The sequence below is a fragment of the Hyperolius riggenbachi genome, chromosome 9, assembly GCF_040937935.1.
Source record: "Hyperolius riggenbachi isolate aHypRig1 chromosome 9, aHypRig1.pri, whole genome shotgun sequence".
Lineage (NCBI taxonomy): Eukaryota > Metazoa > Chordata > Amphibia > Anura > Hyperoliidae > Hyperolius > Hyperolius riggenbachi.
In genome coordinates this window covers 13533477-13553356 of record NC_090654.1, presented here as the reverse complement: position 1 = coordinate 13553356, position 19880 = coordinate 13533477, and positions in this window count along the sequence as shown.

Below are 19880 nucleotides of genomic sequence, written 5' to 3'. Positions count from 1 at the left end.
AATGTCTATGTCCCTAATAATAGTCAGATATCTTTCCTTACCTCATTTCTTAAGAAACTACTCAAATATACCAAAGGCTGCTTATTGTTGGGAGGTGATTTTAATCTAGCATTCTCTAACCTTAAAGATCGATATGTTCCCCCCAGTACGACTTCAACGGCCACTCATGACCGCAATTCCCGCAAGTTTAGAATCCTTATGAGACAGTATAAACTGCTTGACTTGTGGAGGATCTCTAACCCCACTTCTATTGAATACACCTTCTTTTCTCCCCCACATGCATCTCACTCCCGTCTAGACTATTTCTTCTCAACATCTAGTCTCCTGTCATTGCTGAAGGGAGCAGAGATATTACCAATTGCATGGTCAGACCACCAAGCAGTCATTACAGAAATTGACCTACTCTCCCACACACATAAACCGATCTTCTGGAGATTGAATGAAACCCTACTACAAGATAAAAAGATACTATCCAGGCTGACGGAAGAATTGCAATCCTATTTTTCAGTGAATATCGATTCAGTTCCCTCCTTTGGGATGATATGGGAAGCACACAAGGCCTTCATCAGGGGTATATGTATATCAGAGGCTACTAAACGTAAAAGAATGTCCTCCTCTAGACTCTCTAAGCTTTACTCAGACCTAGACTCGGCCCAAAAATTATACAAATCTAACCCAATCCAGATGCATTATTCTAATCTACAAACCCTCAAACAAGAAATACAAACCCTCCAATGTACACAACTGGAAAAAAGCATGAGATGGACTAGACAACTTTTTTATGAAAGAGGTAATAAACCACACACGATTCTTGCCCGCAAATTAAATCCAAAATCTTCTAACCACCATATATACTCTATGAAAGACACCCAAGGGACTGTCCATTATCACCCAAGAAAGGTAGCACAAATCTTTACAGACTACTATAAGATCCTTTACAATCTACCAAAACACCCCAATCCTTCAACACATCTACCCAAGATAGATGCGTTCCTAGATCAATTAAATATGCCTTCTTTAACTCCAGAAAACATCAAATCACTTAATGCCCCTATAACAGACGAAGAAATTACAGAAGTCATAAAACATCTTCCTTCCACAAAAGCTCCAGGCCCAGATGGCCTACCATATTCCTACTATAAAAAGCTCCAAACCATCCTGGTCCCATACTTAAATAAATTAGCAAACACACTTATGAAGGGGAATGTAGCACCCAACTCATTCCTGAACTCCTTAATCACTATGATTCCCAAGGAGGGTAAGGATCCACAACTACCACAGAATTTTCGGCCTATATCTCTACTCAACTCGGATCTAAAAATTATCACAAAAGTAATGGCAAACCGTCTAAACCCAATCCTGATTTCTATGATTAATAATGACCAGGTAGGTTTCATACTGGGTCGCCAGGCGGGAGACAATACTAGAAAGGCTATCAACTTGATAGAATTGATGAACAGAGCTGGGAAGCCTTCTCTGCTTCTAAGTTTGGATGCAGAGAAGGCTTTCGACAGATTGTCGTGGCCGTTCCTATTTAGGGTTATGGAACGTCAGGGTTTTTGTGGATCCTTCCTGACGTTAGTCCGGTATCTATACTCTTCTCCATCCACAATGGTCAAACTTCCCTTTGCCCCAGTGTCCCCCTTCCCAATAACGAATGGCACCCGACAGGGGTGCCCCCTATCCCCACTCTTATTTGCAATAAGCATTGAGCCCCTGGCGTGTGCCATTAGACAAAATCAAGATATCACTGGAGTCAAACAAAACACTCAGGAATATAAGATATCGCTTTTCGCAGACGATATATTATTAACGATCACTAATCCTCTCACTTCTCTCCCAGTACTACACACAATTTTAAAAGAATTTGAAGCCATATCAGGTTTCAAACTTAACCAGGATAAGACGGAAGCACTCCCCATTAAAATACCACAGACAATGCTTCAAAACCTAAAACAATCCTTTTCCTATAAATGGAAGACGCATTCTATTAAATACTTAGGGATCCAATTAACAACTACCTACACCACCCTATACAAAGCTAATTTCCCTTCCTTAATACAATCCATCCTACAAGACTTACATAAATGGACAGCCTACAAAATTTCATGGATAGGTAGGATCTACTCCTTAAAAATGAATATACTACCACGCCTGCTATACTTATTCGAAACGCTACCTGTCCAAGTTCCCTCCTTACAGTTTAAAATCCTACAATGAGCCTTTTTAAAGTTTGTCTGGAACAACTCTAAACCACGAATCCATTCCTCTGTCCTGCTAGCTTCTAGGGAACAAGGGGGCTTAGGCCTACCTAATTTGAAACTATACTATCAAGCTGCCCATCTACGCCAACTCCCTGAATGGTCGGACCTTAAGACATATACTAAATGGGGCCTTATTGAGGCATTCAGTGTTTACCCAACTTCCCTGGCTTCTTTAATTTGGTCCTCACCTCCTCCCAAGCTACCCCAAATTAAACTACTCCCTACAATTAAATTTACTATCCAAATATGGCACTCGACAGTTCTAAAAGCTAACCTCAGATCTTCAATATCCCCTCTCTATCCTATACTAGGAAACCCAGCATTTACTCCGGGTATGACAGAAAACTTCATGGGCAGATGGTTTAGTCTTAAGTACACCAATCTTCATAATTGGACGAACGTTCTCACTAGAAAACTTATCAATAACACTGCCTTAGAAGAAAAAATAACTTTCACGCCACAACTGTTTATGGAATATAACCAAATTAGTCACTTTCTTAGAACTCTCACTAGGGGAATAGACCCCCTGCCCACGTTTACCCCTTTTGAAAGACTATGTCACAATAAAGGTCACCAAAAAGGACTTATTTCAGCTATCTATATGCTACTCCTGGACAACTCTGGTACCCTCAAAATTAAACACTCATATATGAATAAATGGGAACAAGCTCATGGACAATCCTTAGAATTGGAAGATTGGGCCTCAATATGGGAAAACGCGAAAAAAACATCAATATGCACACAGGTAAAAGAGAATATTTATAAGTTGATGTTTCGGTGGTATAGAACGCCGGAAGTGTTATCAAAAATATACCCTGATGTACCCAACCACTGCTGGAGGGGATGTGATCAGGTAGGCTCCCTAGAGCATATATTCTGGTATTGTCCAATAGTTCAACCACTATGGGTCGAAATCCAATCTCTGATAACAAGGATAACAAACTCTAATATTCCCCTAGACCCCTTATATATGCTCCTAGGTAAACCTATACCCGGAATAAAGAAAAATACGATGAGACTGATCACACATATACTCACAGCCACTAGATTGTCCATAGCATCCTATTGGCGTAAACCTCTCTCCCCTACAATCTCTGCAGTCATTATCAAAATCAATTGGACTAAGGCTATGGAATATCTCACCTCCCTACTAAGAGACACGGAAGAAAGATTTAAACAAATCTGGGATCCATGGGAAACATATTTCCTCAACTATATCCCTCCCTGACTTGTGATCTTACTCCCTAACTTCCACTGAAATGACCTATGGGACATAAATTGGGTAACAAACTCTATCTGGGAATTTTCAGACTTTGAATGGTTTAACTGATACATACCATAATGACCCATGATTTATGGTGCTTCTCCTCCTTAATGGGGCACAACCCAAATCATAACTGGTACGCTTTCTTCTCCGCATTGATGGACAGACCATAGGAACAAAAGACTCATATGCTAACTTAGCTTGGATTATATTAGTGTGTTGTCTTTATTTTTTCTATTCTGTATAGGTTATTTGGACAATTGGAAACACTGGACAATACAAACCTATAAGAATAATACAGGTTACATACCTTCAACGCTATTGTATTGTAAACATGATATGTTCTCCTTTTTGTTAAAAATGGACATATACTGATATTTTCAAACGTATGTAAGATACAATGTATGTTCAATAAAAACAGTGTTACAAAAAAAAAAAAAAATTGGATGTGTGAATGCAGCCTAGTGCTGGGAATACACCATGAGTTTATTTGGCAGATAGATGGTTTGATAACTTGCAACAGGTCTGATCTTATTTTCGATCATTTTTCTAATCGCTTTCTCATAGAAGTGAATAGAAATCGATTAGAAAAACGATAGCAAAATCGATCGCACAGTAAATCTGCTGAAAAATGTCATGGTGTATTCCCAGCATAACGGTGCACATACATGTATGGGCAGATCGACCAAGAGACAGATCTCTCTCTGATCCAATCTGATTGGAGAGAGAGATCTGTTGTCTGCCCATACACCAAAGGCTGATTCCCGATCAATTTCATGCTGAAATCGATCCAGAATTGGCCTTGTGACGCCGCATCCGCCATCCCCCCCCCCCCCCCCGGTGCCCAGTGCGCTGTACATTACCTGTCCGCATCCGTAGCTCGTCCGCCGCTGCCTCTGGGCCGGATCCTTCATCCATACACGCGCCCCACGGCGTTGCCGGTGCCGGAGTCATGTGGGCGTATGCGTGACGTACAGGCGCACCCTCGTGCACAGAGGACCGCCCCCGGAGCCAGCAGCAGACACGGACAGGTAATGTAGAGTGCACTAGGCATCAGGGCGCACATTGAACATTATAGGGACAGCGTTTTGTCACTCGTCCCGATATTGCTTATCGTTACCACTACGCACCCAACCAACCAAGACCACCTGACATCTTGCAGCATGTCTGACCGATAATGCAACCAATTTAAGGCTGAAATTGGTTGCATTGTCAATTGGGCATATACTTGGCGGTACTGTTTTTAATTTGATTTGATTCTAATAATCGAATTGGATGGTCGATTGGCCACCAAGTTGTCTGATGTATGGCCAGCTTAAAGGGAACCAGAGACGAAGCACCCTCATGTATTTTACCATATATATCAGTGGGAACATTAGAGAAAACACCTACCCTGATCTCTGTTTCATTATTCACTGCTCAGCCTGCTTGTTAGCAGCCCTGATAAAATCCCCGACTGAGCATTCAGCCTGGCTTTGCTCAGGAATCATTATAGCTGAGTCTGTCTTCTCTGATGTCTTTTCAAACCCAAGCCTGCCCCCTTCTGGCTCTGCTATAATGACTCGGCTATAATGATTCCTGAGCAAAGCCAGACTGAATGTTCAGTCAGGGATTTTATCAGGGCTGATAACAAGCAGGCTGAGCAGTGAAGAATGAAACAGAGAGCAGGTTAGGTGTTTTCTCTAATGTTCCCACGGATATATATATGGTAGAATACATGAGGGTGCTTCGTCTCTGGTTCACTTAAAATGCTGTATAGCTGTCAGAGAGATTAGAGCGGTGTTATTAGATCTTCCCTGTTGTTCCGCAAGTCCCAGTCTTACATTGGTGCAGACCTTAGGCAAGATTCACAGTAGGCATTGCGCTGTCTGTGTTCCCTGTAACAGCAGGAACATGAAGCAACGGGTAAGCAGCTCTGTACATTACTCTCGCGTAGCATCGCGTAGTCAATGGAAAGTATGCTTCACTGTTAACACGCTGCATGCAGTGCGTTGGGATGCTGCCCACTGTTAACCATTTCAGCAGCCCAGACGAGAGCCTCACGTTTGTGGCAGATGCTGCTGTAGTAGCAGGGACGTGAGGCTCACATCTGTGCAGTCTACGGTGGTGTGTGCGTGATCGTGCAAGCAGAAGCTCGCAATTGTGATGGTCCCGGTGTCAGGGGACAGAAGTTCCCTGAGCCAATCCGTTTTTGTCTGCCGAGAATGATCACTGTTTTTGTTCGAAAACAGTGATCATTCTCAATTGGTGCCGCCGCGCTGCCTCCCGCTCGCTCGTTTCCACCACTCCCACCACCGATCGTTAGATTAATAAATGGGAAGTTTGTTCCCATTCATTCATCTCCCCTCTAGGCCACTGTGATCAATGCGATGCTTGCGTCACTTCCAAGTAACACAGCAGCGCATAACTTCATAATAAGCATACTTATTGTACGCTTAAAGGAAATATTTGCATGAGGACATCTTGTGGCCAAATAGTAATATTACACATACATACATTAGGGCAGTGATGGCTAACCTTGGCACTCCAGCTGTGATGGAACTACGAGTCCCATGAGGCATTGCAATACTCTGACAGCTCTAAGCATAACTCGGGGAGGCAGATGCATGAAGGGATTTGTAGTTTTGTCACAGCTGGAGTGCCAAGGTTAGTCATCACTGCATTAGGGAATACATTTTTTTTAATATGTATGTCAAGAGGGTATATTATTACTACATTTTGGGCTTGCAATTAGTGATGGACATAAAACTGAAAAAATAAACCTTTATTTCCAAATAAAATATTTGCATTGCAATAATTGGGACACATGTGCAAATAACATGTGGCTTTTATCCAAAGTAGAATGTTTTATTTTAAAACTATATTGGCCGAAAACTGAGAAATAATTAATTTTTTAAATTTTTCCCTGGTTCTGGACACCGTCCGCAATTCGCATACACGCCCCCCCCCCCCCCACACAAACACGTTACAGCGGGAACCACAAGGGGTGCGTGTACGCGGAAGGAGCCCTCAGCCAGAAGAAGAAAGATAACCCTAAAGGCAATTATATGAAAAATTGGGTAAAGCATGGGTCAGGGTAGCCCTGAGACCTTGTTCACATTGCGTTCCGCTCACGTGTCCATCCGCTGTGGGCTTTTTTTTTAGGCGTTTTTTTTTTTCGGTCAGCGGTTTCTGACGTGTTTTTCCCAAGCGTTTTGGTAATGCACTCCCTTCCAGGAAGTGAACTCTTTGATCCGGAAAAGAATAAATACTTATATTTATTCTTAAAAACGCGAACACAATCGATTCACAAAGCGGTTTTGTGAGCGTTTTGCGTTTTTCTATACCTTCCATTGAGGCGAAATCGCCTCAAAAATGGCTCAAGCACCGCTTTATAAAGCGGAACGCAAACGAGCAGCTCAAATGTGAGCTATCTCATACGGAATCATTGTGTAAGCGCTTTCAGGGCGATTTTGAAAAATCTTAAAAAAAAAAAAAAAAGCTTAAAAAATAACAAAACCGCCTGCAGTGTAAACAATCCCTGACTGCAGATGAAGGAGGTTTCTAAAGCCTGGTACAATTCCATGTAGTATGACAGTTTACCTACACAATCTGCCCTTAGGCCCAGTGCACACCAAAACCGCTAGCAGATCGTCAAAACGCTAGTGGTTTTGGGAGCAGAGAGCCGACATTTGCCGGGTGCACACCGAGCGGATTTTGTATGAGATCCGCCGGCCGCATCCGCGTGGCTAATGTATCTCTATGGGCTGGTGCACACCGGCGGTTTGAGGTTTTTAGCAAACCGCAAACATGCAGCAAGAGGCACGTTTGCAGCTTGCTAAAAATCTCAAACCGCCAGTGTGCACCAGCCCATAGAGATACATTAGCCATGCGGATTTTCAGGTGGATTCAGCTGGCGGATCCGCCCGGTGTGCACTGGGCCTTAGTCTTCAATATCTGTTAACCCCCGTACTACACGGAGGTGGTAAAATTGGTCAGTGATTGACCAATCAAAATTGAAAGTGTGTACCAGGCTTAATAGACTGATTCACCCATCGTCTGCAGGAAACACACATTCTGGAATATAAAGCGGGAAATGACAGGGACTCCAGGCAGACCTTTGTTTGCAATGATTGCATTTGTTCTCTAGTGTTAATCGTAATGGATCATAATTTCGCTTTTGACAACTTTTGTGTCATTTTCTCAACTACGATGTAAATCATAACTGGGACTTCACATGTAATCTTGATTCTGCGTAATTTGTGCACGTTACACGAAATGACGTCCACGGAATTCACTGAAGAGTTCTGAACATTTTCTCACATAAACTGTGTAATTCAAAGACAGAGCAAAACTTTAGGTGAAACCGCCTCTACTTAAAAATGATGCCCTAGTTACCATACGAACAGCTAACTTCCCCTTCAGAGTAAGCTGGCAGGTCCCCTGCATAACAATTAGGCAGCATGCTCCCCCAAACCACAGAATTCAGCAGTGTGTGCACTACAAATGGCCTGAACAGTTCGCTAATGAGCAGTATTCGGCGATATTCCGCTGTTTGCATTTGCGGCGAACGTTTGGCGTGTTCAATCCGCCCCATATACATCATCATGGAGCCAAAGTTTGACCCCGTACCTCAAAGTCAGCAGACACATGGCAGCCAATCAGCTAGCACCCCCTCCTGGACCCCCCATCCACCTATTAAAAAGCAGTTGCGGTGGCCATATTGGATTCATTCTCTGCTGATGGTTAGTGAGAGCAGGGACAGACTTGCTGCAGATAGGTAGGGAAAGCATTAGCTAGGCCTGTGTTCTTGTTCCTCACTGACTACTTGCAAAAAGTACCCCAAATAGCCCTTTTGAGGGCTAGTACATCGGTCTCCTATGTGTTTTTTTTTGTATGTGACGCTCCACAGCCCACTGACACCCAGAGCTGGGTGCACACTACTGTTGTTGCCTCATTAATTAACAGGCACAGAACCACTCCAGTGCATTATTATGTCACTTTATTCTGATAATACTACTGCATTTCTGTGTGTGAGACACTCCGCAGCCCACTGATGCCCAGAGCTGTGTGCACACTACTGTTGTTGCCTCATTAATTAACAGGCACAGAACCACTCCAGTGCATTATTATGTCACTTTATTCTGATAGTACTACTGCATTTCTGTGTGTGAGACACTCCGCAGCCCACTGATGCCCAGAGCTGTGCACACTACTGCTATTGTGGCCACATTAAGTTGCAGGAACAGAGTACCACTCCACTGCATTATTTGTAGGAATGTAATGTGTTTTAATCGCTAAAGGGCAGAAATCACAACTGCGACAACTCTGTAATTTTTGGTGGGACTTTTGGCATGGATCCCCCTCCGGCATGACTCTAATACTTTTAGCCGTAGCTCCTGAACAAGCATGCAGCAGAACAGGTGTTTCTGACAGGTTTCTGACACCAAGATTAGCTTGTTTCTGGTGTGATTCAGACACTACTGCAGCCAAATATATCAGCAGGGCTGCCAGGCAACTGCTATTGTTTAAAAGGAAATAAATATGGCAGCCTCCATATTCTTCTCACGTCATTTGTCCTTTCAAGCGGGAGTGTCACCATAAAAATCAAATTTCAACAGCAACTGGTCTGAGTGTATTAAGTGATAAAGATGCTAATCCTGCATTCAAAACTTGCAAAACTTTTTCTACTGTTATGGTTTGTAGTGATCACATACTTTAGGAGCACTGGCCCTAGTGCCACACAGTGCCAAAGAGTTGAATGCTGGGAGTTCTTTTATCTATAATATATTCCTCCTCTCCCATTTATTTCCCTGCCTAGCTGCTTATCAGAAACACCCTCTGATTACTTGTGTTTACAAGCAAGGCTGAGGTGACTCAGCGATTGGAGGATAAGACAGTGTAGTTCCTAGTATACACCTCAGTGGGAGTGTCTGAAGTCTCTGGGAGGAGGGCAGCTAATGAATACACAATGAGCAAGAGAAGGGAGGGGGGGGGGGGGGGGGACAAGAGTCAGGGAGGATATGATGTCAGCATTAGCTTGGCAAGATGGCCACTGCCTAGAATAGGATTTTCTGCTTTTCCTTTATAGAATTCACAGGAATCATTACGTGGATAGCACAATCCATCTGTTATGTAAGTAGAAGTAGTATTTATCTACTTATATATGTGTTTTTTATTTCTAGGTTAGCATGGGTGTCGCTTGTTCTTTAAAAAATTCACAGCTTCCCAATGTAAATGATCAGGTGGGACTGTGTGATGCCTGGCAAGATCTACATTTACATTATATAGGTGAAGAGATGCAAAGTTATTTTATCCATTTTTCTGGTAGGTACAAAAGCAGACTGTTGACATTTTTTGCAAGTATTACTACCAACCTCCCTGCATTTTCGCAGTAGTTTGTATATGCAGCATGCGATGTCATTCTTAAAATATCTTCTCATGAACACTTTTTTTCGCTCTAGCAAAGCAATGCACCTGCTGTGCTATAAAGTAAATTAAACCTACAACTCATAATGAAATTTCCCCCTTGTTCCCTTTCAGTTGATGGAGATCCACATTTCCTAGTGAAGCCACCAGGGGGAGATGTGGCTCTTTGCTTTCATGTTCAGCAGAGATCTGCTATTTTCCAGGGTTTGGTGGAGGATCCGGAGACAAGCAACACACATGAATATTGATATCATTAAAGCAGAACTCCAGCAAGATATTTTTGTATTGGATGATGTGTGGAGGAATTAATACCTATGTTTTTTTATTAATTTGTACATATATTGGTTGATTGAACATGTGTACATGTTACATAAAAAATGGGTTAAAGGACCACTATCATAAAAAAAATATCAACATTTAAAGGGGAAATGAAGTAAGAGGTATACGGAGGCTGCCCTGTTTATTTCATTTTAATCCATACCAGTTGCCTGGCAGCCCTGCTGGTCTATTGCTCTGCAGTAGTATCTGAATAACACCAGAAACAAGCATGCAGCTAGTCTTGTCAGATCTAACTTTAAAGTCTGAAACACCTGATCTGCTGCATGCTTGTTCAGGGGCTATGGCTAATAGTATTAGAGGCAGAAGATCAGCAGGGCTGCCAGGTAACTGGTATTGCTTAAAAGGAAATAAACATGACAGCCTCCATATACCTCTCTCTTCAGTTCCCCTTTAAGTACAAGTCCAAGCTGCATATAATTATCATACAATTTATATCAGCTCCAAACCATTAGTATCTTTACATTTTTTTTTATGACGTGGATTTATGATACATGACACGTGATGTGAAATTAGGAAAACCATGTATGTTTATATTATGAAACTTTTTTATCTTCCTATTTTACCTGCATTTAAAGTTGACCCAAACTCCTGCACAGGCCAGAAGGGAAACCAAGAGAGATGCATCCTGTATAGAGAGTTTAGCCGGTCGAATTCCCCATCATTTGTGTCTAATCACAAGTTGTAATTTTATCTCTCCCCTGTGTCACCTGACTACCATGGAAGAGATGGCAGATAAACTCATTTGAAAGCACAGGATGTTAACCCTGTGTCTGCTGCCATGAATTAGGAAGTAAAAACAGTGCATATATATTTTAGGATTTGTATCAGTTGCAACAAAGTAATGTTTTTCTTTAAAGGTTATCATGCTGTTGCTTATCTTTTAGAGCGGAGAGGAAGTTCCGAGTTCAGGTCCGCTTTTCAAGAAGGCTTGGATGCTTTCCTTGCATTGAAGGGCATCTATGGCTATAATTATTAGGTAATAACTGGGAGAGTTGATCCAGGGATTCATCTGTCTTCTGTCTAGAAGGTATTGTTTCCTTTCGGGTATAATTGGCCCAGGCCTTGAAAGGTTTTTTCACCTTCCCCTGGATCAACTGAAATATGTGCAGGTTCAAGGGTTTTTGTGCTAGTTTTTTTTCCTTCTGGTTGAACTTGAAAGACGGATGTCTTTTTTCAACCAAACTATGTTACTATGTTAATCAGTTTTTACCTGCTGTTTTCTCCCTGCGTATGTATTATTGTGCCGCTGGTGAGCTGGGCGCAGGGGTAGCCGAGTGACAGCTCCCCCTTCTGCTGCTCAAATCATCCCGCAGGCGCAGCCTGCCCAGATGCATCCCCCCCCCCCCCGCCTCACTCCCACAACTGTGAGCATCCTCTGCTTGCACAGTACTACTGCGCAGGCCCAGAACGCTCCCAAAGACAGGAGCACAACCTGGAAGTACCTGGATGGGAATGTGCGATGAAGCACGACTCAGCAAGGTTTTTAGGCAGTACTGTGAGTGACAGGAGCCACCTGCAGAGACAGCAAGGGACCAAGCGGCATCAAGGGGGCTTAAGGAAGCCCCAGGGAAGTATAGAACCGTTCACTTTAAAGGAATACTGTAGGGGGGAAAAAACTCCAGTTAGACTTACCTGGAGCTTCTAATGGTCCCATGCAGGTTGTCCTGTGCCTGCGCAGCCACTCACCAATGCTCCGGCCACGCCTCCGGTTCACTTCTGGAATGTTCAAACTTTAACCTTCCTGGCGGTAACCATGCGCGGGAGGTTTTCTCCAGCCCTGCTCGGCCGATTTTCTTAACTTTTTTTTTTTGCTGGACGCAGCTAGCACTTTGCTAGCTGCGCCAGCACACAGATCGCCGCCGCCCCTGCGCCCGATCGCCGCTATCCGTTGCGGCGCGAGAACCCCCTCCAGACCCCGTGCGCTGCCTGGCCAATCAGTGACAGGCAGCGCCAAGGGGTGGATCGGGATTCCCAATGACGTCACGACGTCGGTGACGTCATCCCGCCCCGTCGCCATGGCGACAGGGGAAGCCCTCCAGGAAATCCCGTTCTTTGAACGGGATTTCCTGATCGGAGATCGCCGAAGGCGATCGAAGAGGGCGGGGGGATGCCGCTGAGCAGCGGCTATCATGTAGAGAGCCCTGGGCTCGTTACATGATTTAGAAAAAAAAAAAAACTGCCGCGCTGCCTCCTGGCGGAATTTTTCATACCGCCAGGAGGGTTAAACTCTGAAAACCACAGCGCCTGCGCAGCCACGCCCTCGCTCCCACTGACGTTACCAGGATTGTAGTGCGCAGGCACAGCCCGTACTGGACCTGCACAGTACACTCCTGGTGATGTCAGCGGGTGGGAGGGCGTGGCCACGCAGGCAGTTTTCCTACTTTAAAGTCCGAAATTACAGAAGTGAACCCAGAGACGGGGATTAGAGCATTGGTGAGTGGCGGCACAGGATGTCTGCGGGGGACCATTAGAAGCCCCGGGTAAGTTCAACTCTTTCTCCCCCTACAGTAGTCCTTTAACAGACCATCCTTTTGAAAAAAAAAAAAAAAACCTGTTAGATACCTTGGTGGTGAGAAGCCTCTGGATAGATCAGCAGCTTCCAGGATCCGCTTACAGCCCCCGGTGGTGTAGCTAGGGTGTATTTGTCACCTGGTGCTGATTATTTAGACAGCCCCCCCATTTTTTTTTTTTTTGGGGAGGGAAGGTAATTGAGCAAGTGGTGCTCTAGTCTCCATGTAACATAACTGGTGGTAGCCTGAAGGGAAGGGGGCAGCATCATACCTTCCCGCTCCACAGACCCGCTCCTGTGGCCCCCTGCAGAGTGGGGTGCAGTTTGTGAGTTAATCTCACCTGATCCCAATATGTCCATGCAGCTAGTAGACTCTTGGCAGAGGTAGCACCAATCATCTAGCGTATGTACAGGGCTTTGGGGATCTATTTATGAAGAGGCAATCTGATCTGCTGAAGATCAGACCCTTTTTACGTGCGTGTGAAGGTGCTGCCGCCGCTGGAGTTGGCCGCTATTGCAGATCTGTGCTCTAGACAGTGGGGTCTGGAAGTAGATGGTTTTGGACTTCGCAGTGCTGGGCGTAATGGAAAAAGCTACGCTTACGGATCATTACGCTATTACGCATTACGGAATTACGCTTACGGCATAGACATTCAATTTCGGTACATGTCTGTAATTACACATAGCCCTTACGCAATTACGCGTAAGAATACCGTAATTCAGGTTGTTACGTTATAGGCTTACGCGTAAAATCCTATTAGCAATTAATGCGTAAGGTCATGCTGCCAAGCAGAAAAGTTGACGCATGGATCAATGTTAGGTAGCCGCCGACTTTAAGGGTTAATAGCAAAGCCCCCTTAAGTGCTAAGAGCCTCAAATTTGGAGAAAATATTAAGGAGATCAGAAGGAATAGGAGGAAAATTTTTTTTTCAAAAAGACCTTATAGTTTTTGAAAAAATCGATGTTAAAGTTTCAAAAGAAAAATATATACATTTAAAAACCCGCCGACTTTAACGGTTAATAGCAAAGCCTGCTTAAAATTTAGGAACACCAAATTCACAGGGTATATTAAGGGGATCAGTAGGAATAAGAGGAAAATTTTTTTTTTCAAAAAGACCTTATAGTTTTTGAGAAAATCGATTTTTAAGTTTCAAGGGCAAAAATGTCTTTTAAATGCGGAAAATGTCAGTTTTTTTTGCACAGGTAACAATAATGTTTTATTCATGGTGGCATCTGGGAGTCCCCTTTAAAAAGGGGTCCCCCAGATGCCCACCCCCCCTCCCAGGAGAAATTAGTATAGAGGTACTTGTACCCCTTACCCATTTCCTTTAAGAGTTAAAAGTAAATAAACACACAAACACATAGAAAAAGTATTTTAATTGAACAAAAAACATAACCACGAAAAAAGTCCTTTAATATTCTTAATTAACCATTAATACTTACCTGTCCCTTTAAAAGCCAGTTCCCACGCAATATCCTCGGAAATATACTAATCGGTTACAATGTAACAAAGTTATTACAATGTAACAACTTTGTTACTTTGTAACACCACCGCACCCGACGTCACTCGCCGCTCACCCGCCGGCCGCCGCATACACGCTAAGTCCCCGCCGGCTCCCGCCGTCCACTCCGCCCACACCTGTCACCCATATACATGCTGGCACCCATGGGTGCCAGCATGTATATAGGTGACATGTGGGAGAGGCGGGGAGGGCAGCGGAGCCGGCGGGGACTTAGCGTCCTTCACCCGACAGAGCTCTGAGCTATATAGCTCAGAGCTCTCTAAAGCATCTTTGTATTTTGGCTCCAAGGAGCCCCATTGGTCCTTAGCAGACCAATGGGGTTCCTTCAAATCAGAAGGAACCCCATTGGTCTGCTAAGGACCAATGGGGCTCCTTGGAGCCCAAATACAAAGATGCTTTCGAGAGCTCTGAGCTATATAGCTCAGAGCTCTGTCGGTCCGTGCAGCGCAGACGGGTATGCAGCGGCGGCGGCGAGTGACGTCGGGTGCGGTGGTGTTACAAAGTAACAAAGTTGTTACATTGTAACTGATTAGTATATTTCCGAGGATATTGCGTGGGAACTGGCTTTTAAAGGGACAGGTAAGTATTAATGGTTAATTAAGAATATTAAAGGACTTTTTTCGTGGTTATGTTTTTTGTTCAATTAAAATACTTTTTCTATGTGTTTGTGTGTTTATTTACTTTTAACTCTTAAAGGAAATGGGTACAAGTATCTCTATACTCATTTCTCCTGGGAGGGGGGGGGGCATCTGGGGGACCCCTTTTTAAAGGTGACTCCCAGATGCCACCATGAACCCCCCCCCCCCAGGAAATCGCGGCCTCCACCTCCACCGCCCATCGGAGGTGGAGAAGAGCCCCTTGTCCTTGGATTGGACAAGGGCTCGGAGGGGGAGGGGAAAGCTTGGCTGCCCCTCCCCTTCCGAGACCCCCCAATCCATGGACCATGCGGGCTGGTATAGTCAGGGTGCGGAGCCCCACGCGGCCGGTGCTCCGCATTCTGGCTATCCCAGTCTGCATGGGGGACAAGGGGTTAAAGAGGTCTGGGAGGGGGGACCCCACGTCGTTTTTTTTTAAATATTTCCCACACTCAGAACGAAGTAAGTAAAACTCTTCCCACTTGGGGGAATCTATGAAAATAAAACACTATTGTTACCTGTGCAAAAAAAACTGACATTTTCTGCATTTAAAGACATTTTTGCCCTTGAAACTTAAAAATCGATTTTCTCAAAAACTATAAGGTCTTTTTGAAAAAAATGTTTTTCCTCTTATTCCCACTGATCCCCTTAATATACCCTGTGAATTTGTTGTTCCTAAACTTTAAGCAGGCTTTGCTATTAACCGTTAAAGTCGGCGGGTTTTTAAATGTATATATTTTTCCTTTGAAACTTTAACATCGATTTTCTCAAAAAGTATAAGGTCTTTTTGAAAAAAAAAAAATGTTCCTCTTATTCCTTCTGATCTCCTTAATATATTCTCCAAATTTGAGGCTCTTAGCACTTAAGGGAGCTTTGCTATTAACCCTTAAAGTCGGCGGCTTTTTTATATTATACGGGAGCGTAATATTACGCGTTTACGGCAGACTGTGTAATTTCAATGGGAGTTTACTGTCTTACGCGTAATTTTTTACGCGTAACAACGTAACCTACGGTCTACGCGTAATTAATTACGCGCAATACCGTAACCTTACACGTAACGCTTACGGTGCATTTGTAGTGAATTACGATGTGTAATTACGCTAATGTGTAATTTCGGCCCAGCACTGCTTCCAAGTGATCTACTATCACCCATATTAGACAAAAATTCTGTTATGAGTAGACAATCTGACGTTTGGCATAGCTCCTTCAGGATGGTCACCATTTCTCACTGAAGGCACTATGAGGACATTCCCTTAAGGATTAGTAGAATGCAGGGATAGGTTTGCCGTCAATAGACTTGTTCATCTTGCGATCCATTATGTACAGTACTTCACTATATTTACTGCTTAGATGGAGAACCACCCTGTCAGGTGCATCATTAGATAAATTCACGTCCACCACGACTTGTGGCTTCCACTGTGTAGCTGTAACCCCACTGGCTCAACAACTTCCAAGTCAGGCTGTAACCCCACTGGCTCAACAACTTCCAAGTCAGGCGTATTGTCATTGCAGATCACATCCGATACTACCTGAGGCTCAAGAACAAATTGTGGGGGAAGCAGAGGTGCTCACTGTCCTCAGAGGAGCTCACACTCTAATCCTACCATAGTCATAGCCTAATGTCCTACCATATTATTATTATGTATTTATATAGCACTGACATCTTCTGCAGCACTTTACAGAGTACATAGTCATGTCACTGACTGTCCTCAGAGGAGCTCACACTCTAATCCTACCATAGTCATAGTCTAATGTCCTACCATATTATTATTATGTATTTATATAGCACTGACATCTTCTGCAGCACTGTACAGAGTACATAGTCATGTCACTGACTGTCCTCAGAGGAGCTCACACTCTAATCCTACCATAGTCATAATCTAATGTCCGACCATATTATTATTATGTATTTATATAGCACTGACATCTTCTGCAGCATATTACAGAGTACATAGTCATGTCACTGACTGTCCTCAGAGGAGCTCACAATCTAATCCTTACCAGATAGGAGTCCATCATAGTCTAGGGCTAATTTTAAGGCAAACTTTTCTGTATGTTTTTGGGATGTGGGAGGAACCCTACAGACATGGGGAAAACATACAAGCTCCATGCAGATAGAGCAGTAGCTGGGGACCTAGCACTGCAAGGTGAGGGTGCTAAGCACTACCCTACTGTGCCGCCATAATCTGTACAGGTAAAGCTCTGTAAATGTTCAGGGTTTGTAACACCCCAATGCCGATGAAGTCTTAAGTTTTCCAAGTGGTGAAGGCAACACATTTGATGAAATAACCTAGACAGGATTTCGGTTAAGTTTCATCTACACGGTCCAATTTTCCATCAAATTGGATCTATTCAATCATTTCCAACCGGTTCATCGGATTGCGTTCGATTTTAGGGTACTTATCAAAGCAAAAACTATCGCAAAATTGATCTGAAACAATTTATACATCTACACACGATACAATTTCATATTAGATCTATCTAGTAATTGTACCGTGTACAGTGAGGATTAAGAAGACGGCTCTCCTGCAGACTGGAATATCTTGCCTGTTATAACCGAGGTCCCCAGCAGTCTGGCGTCATTCTCTGCGGTATGAGAAATCACAGCGGGAAACCACCAGCCACCCTTGTAGATGAAAGCAGCTGACAAAGTGTATCATCTCCCCCCCACTTGGCGTATATCACTTCTGGGTGGTCTCGTACAACCCCTCACCCACAATGATGCAGCATGTAACTCAAGAGGACCTCTCTACAGCTGGTAGACAGTCCAAAGGCCACCGCACTCTGTTGTGTAAAAAATGCACATTAGTTGAAGCCCCCAGCATCGGTGCACTGTGGTTAAAGTGGACCTGAACTCTTCTTGCACAGGACAGAAGGTGAAAACACATAAATCCATCCTGCATATGTTTTATAGAGAACAGCCAGTTTAATTATCCCGTCTCAGCAACTCATGAGCTAGTGTAATTTGAGCTCCCAGTTGAGAGCTAATATGTAAAACAGGAGTTTAACCCTTTCTGTGCTTCCAGCAAAACAGGACATTACACTGCAGAATTAGGAGCTCTATAAGCTGTAACTGTTTTTTTTTCAGTAAAGGTTATTGTGCTATTACTTGTCTTTTAGAGCAGAGAGGAAGTTGTGAGTTCAGGTCCACTTGAACCATTTCAGCCTGCGGGTATTTTTCACCTTATGGACAAGAGGAATTTTCCCATTTCAGCACTCCTCCCTTTTGTTCCCCAATAACTTTATCATTACTTATCACAAAGAAATAATCTATACCTTGTTTTTCCACCACCAATTAGGCTTTCTTTGGGTGGTACATTACGTTAATTATTTTATCCTAAATGCATTTTAACAGGAATAATTAAGCAAAAAAATGGGGAAAAAAATAATTTCTCAGTTTTCGGCCATTATAGTTTTAAAATACCACATACTACCATAATTAAAATTCTCACATTTGCCCATTTGTCCCGGTTACTGCAACGTTAAAATTATATCTCTAGTACAGTGATCTGCAAACTTGGCTCTCCAGCTGTTAAGGAACTACAAGTCCCACAATGCATTTGCCTTTATGAATCATGACTGTGGCTGTCAGACTCCATCAATGCATTGTGGGACTTGTAGTTCCTTAACAGCTGGAGAGACAAGTTTGCAGATCAACTGCACTAGGGATATAATTTTAACGTTGCAGTAACCGGGACAAATGGGCAAATGTGTGGATTTTAATTATGGTAGCATGTGGTAATTTTAAACCATAATGGCCGAAAACTGCTGGAGAGCTAAGTTTGCAGATCACTGCCCTAGAACAATGTATAGTGACAATATTTTATTTGGAAATAAAAAGGTAATTTTTTAAAGTTTTACATCCATTGCTAATTTTTAGCCCATAAATTTATAATATGCCCTGTTGACATACATTTTTTTTTTATTCCCTAACGTCAGTAGGTGTAATTTTACTATTTGGCCACAAGATGTCCCCGCTGAGCAAATCCTATTAGCTTACAATATGTAGGATACATAGAAAACAATGTGTTGCTACATTGTAACTAGGGAAGTGACGCAGGCAGCGATCATGGTGGCCTGCGGGGAGAATAATGAATGGGAACTTCGTTCCAAGGACTTGTTGACGTGAGTACAGCCACACAGTCTACACAGCAGCACAAAGCAGCTCGCTCATAGATGGGAACGCCCCAGTGACCTTTCAGGGAGTCCTGGTGTCCAGCGTTGGTTTGGAGGATATGGAAATCATCTGGTGGATCCACAGGCTTTTTCCTACCAAGGCGAGTACATGACTTTTTCCAAGAATGATAGGTTTGCTTTCAATCTCTGTGCGTTGCTTATTTTCTCGCTGATTTCTGTAAGTATCAGTACAGGAAGTGCGGACACAGGAAGTAGACTGACAGACGACATGTGACAGCAGACTGAACTGAATGGATTTATTTTGCATAACAGGTCAAACAGAATGTGTATGGAAGGTGCTGCCCTCTGCGGAGGAAACGGCTCCGATACTCTCCACCGCTCAACTCTCTTCTTCTGGAACAAGAGAAACATAATTAGCCTGTGTGTGCGATAGTACCTGAGATCTGTGTCACAGCAAATCCCTGCAGAGTAAATCCTGGTACACACTTTCAATTATGATTGGCCAACCACTGACCAATCTTACCACCTCCATATAATATGAGGGTTTACCTACACACTCTTATGTCAAGACAATGTCTTGTCTTGACATAAGCAGGACCACTAAAGCAGGCGGTTAATGCCAAAGAGGAGGGACGTCATGCGAACACTCTGAAGATTATACAGCAATTAGATGTATTACACTGAGCCTGGCCATACACTATGCAATCTGACTGTATAATCTTATTTAGATCAATATACTACTACCGTCTTTCCTCGAATTTAAGACCTCCCCCTAAAGTAAGACACCCCATATATTTTGAG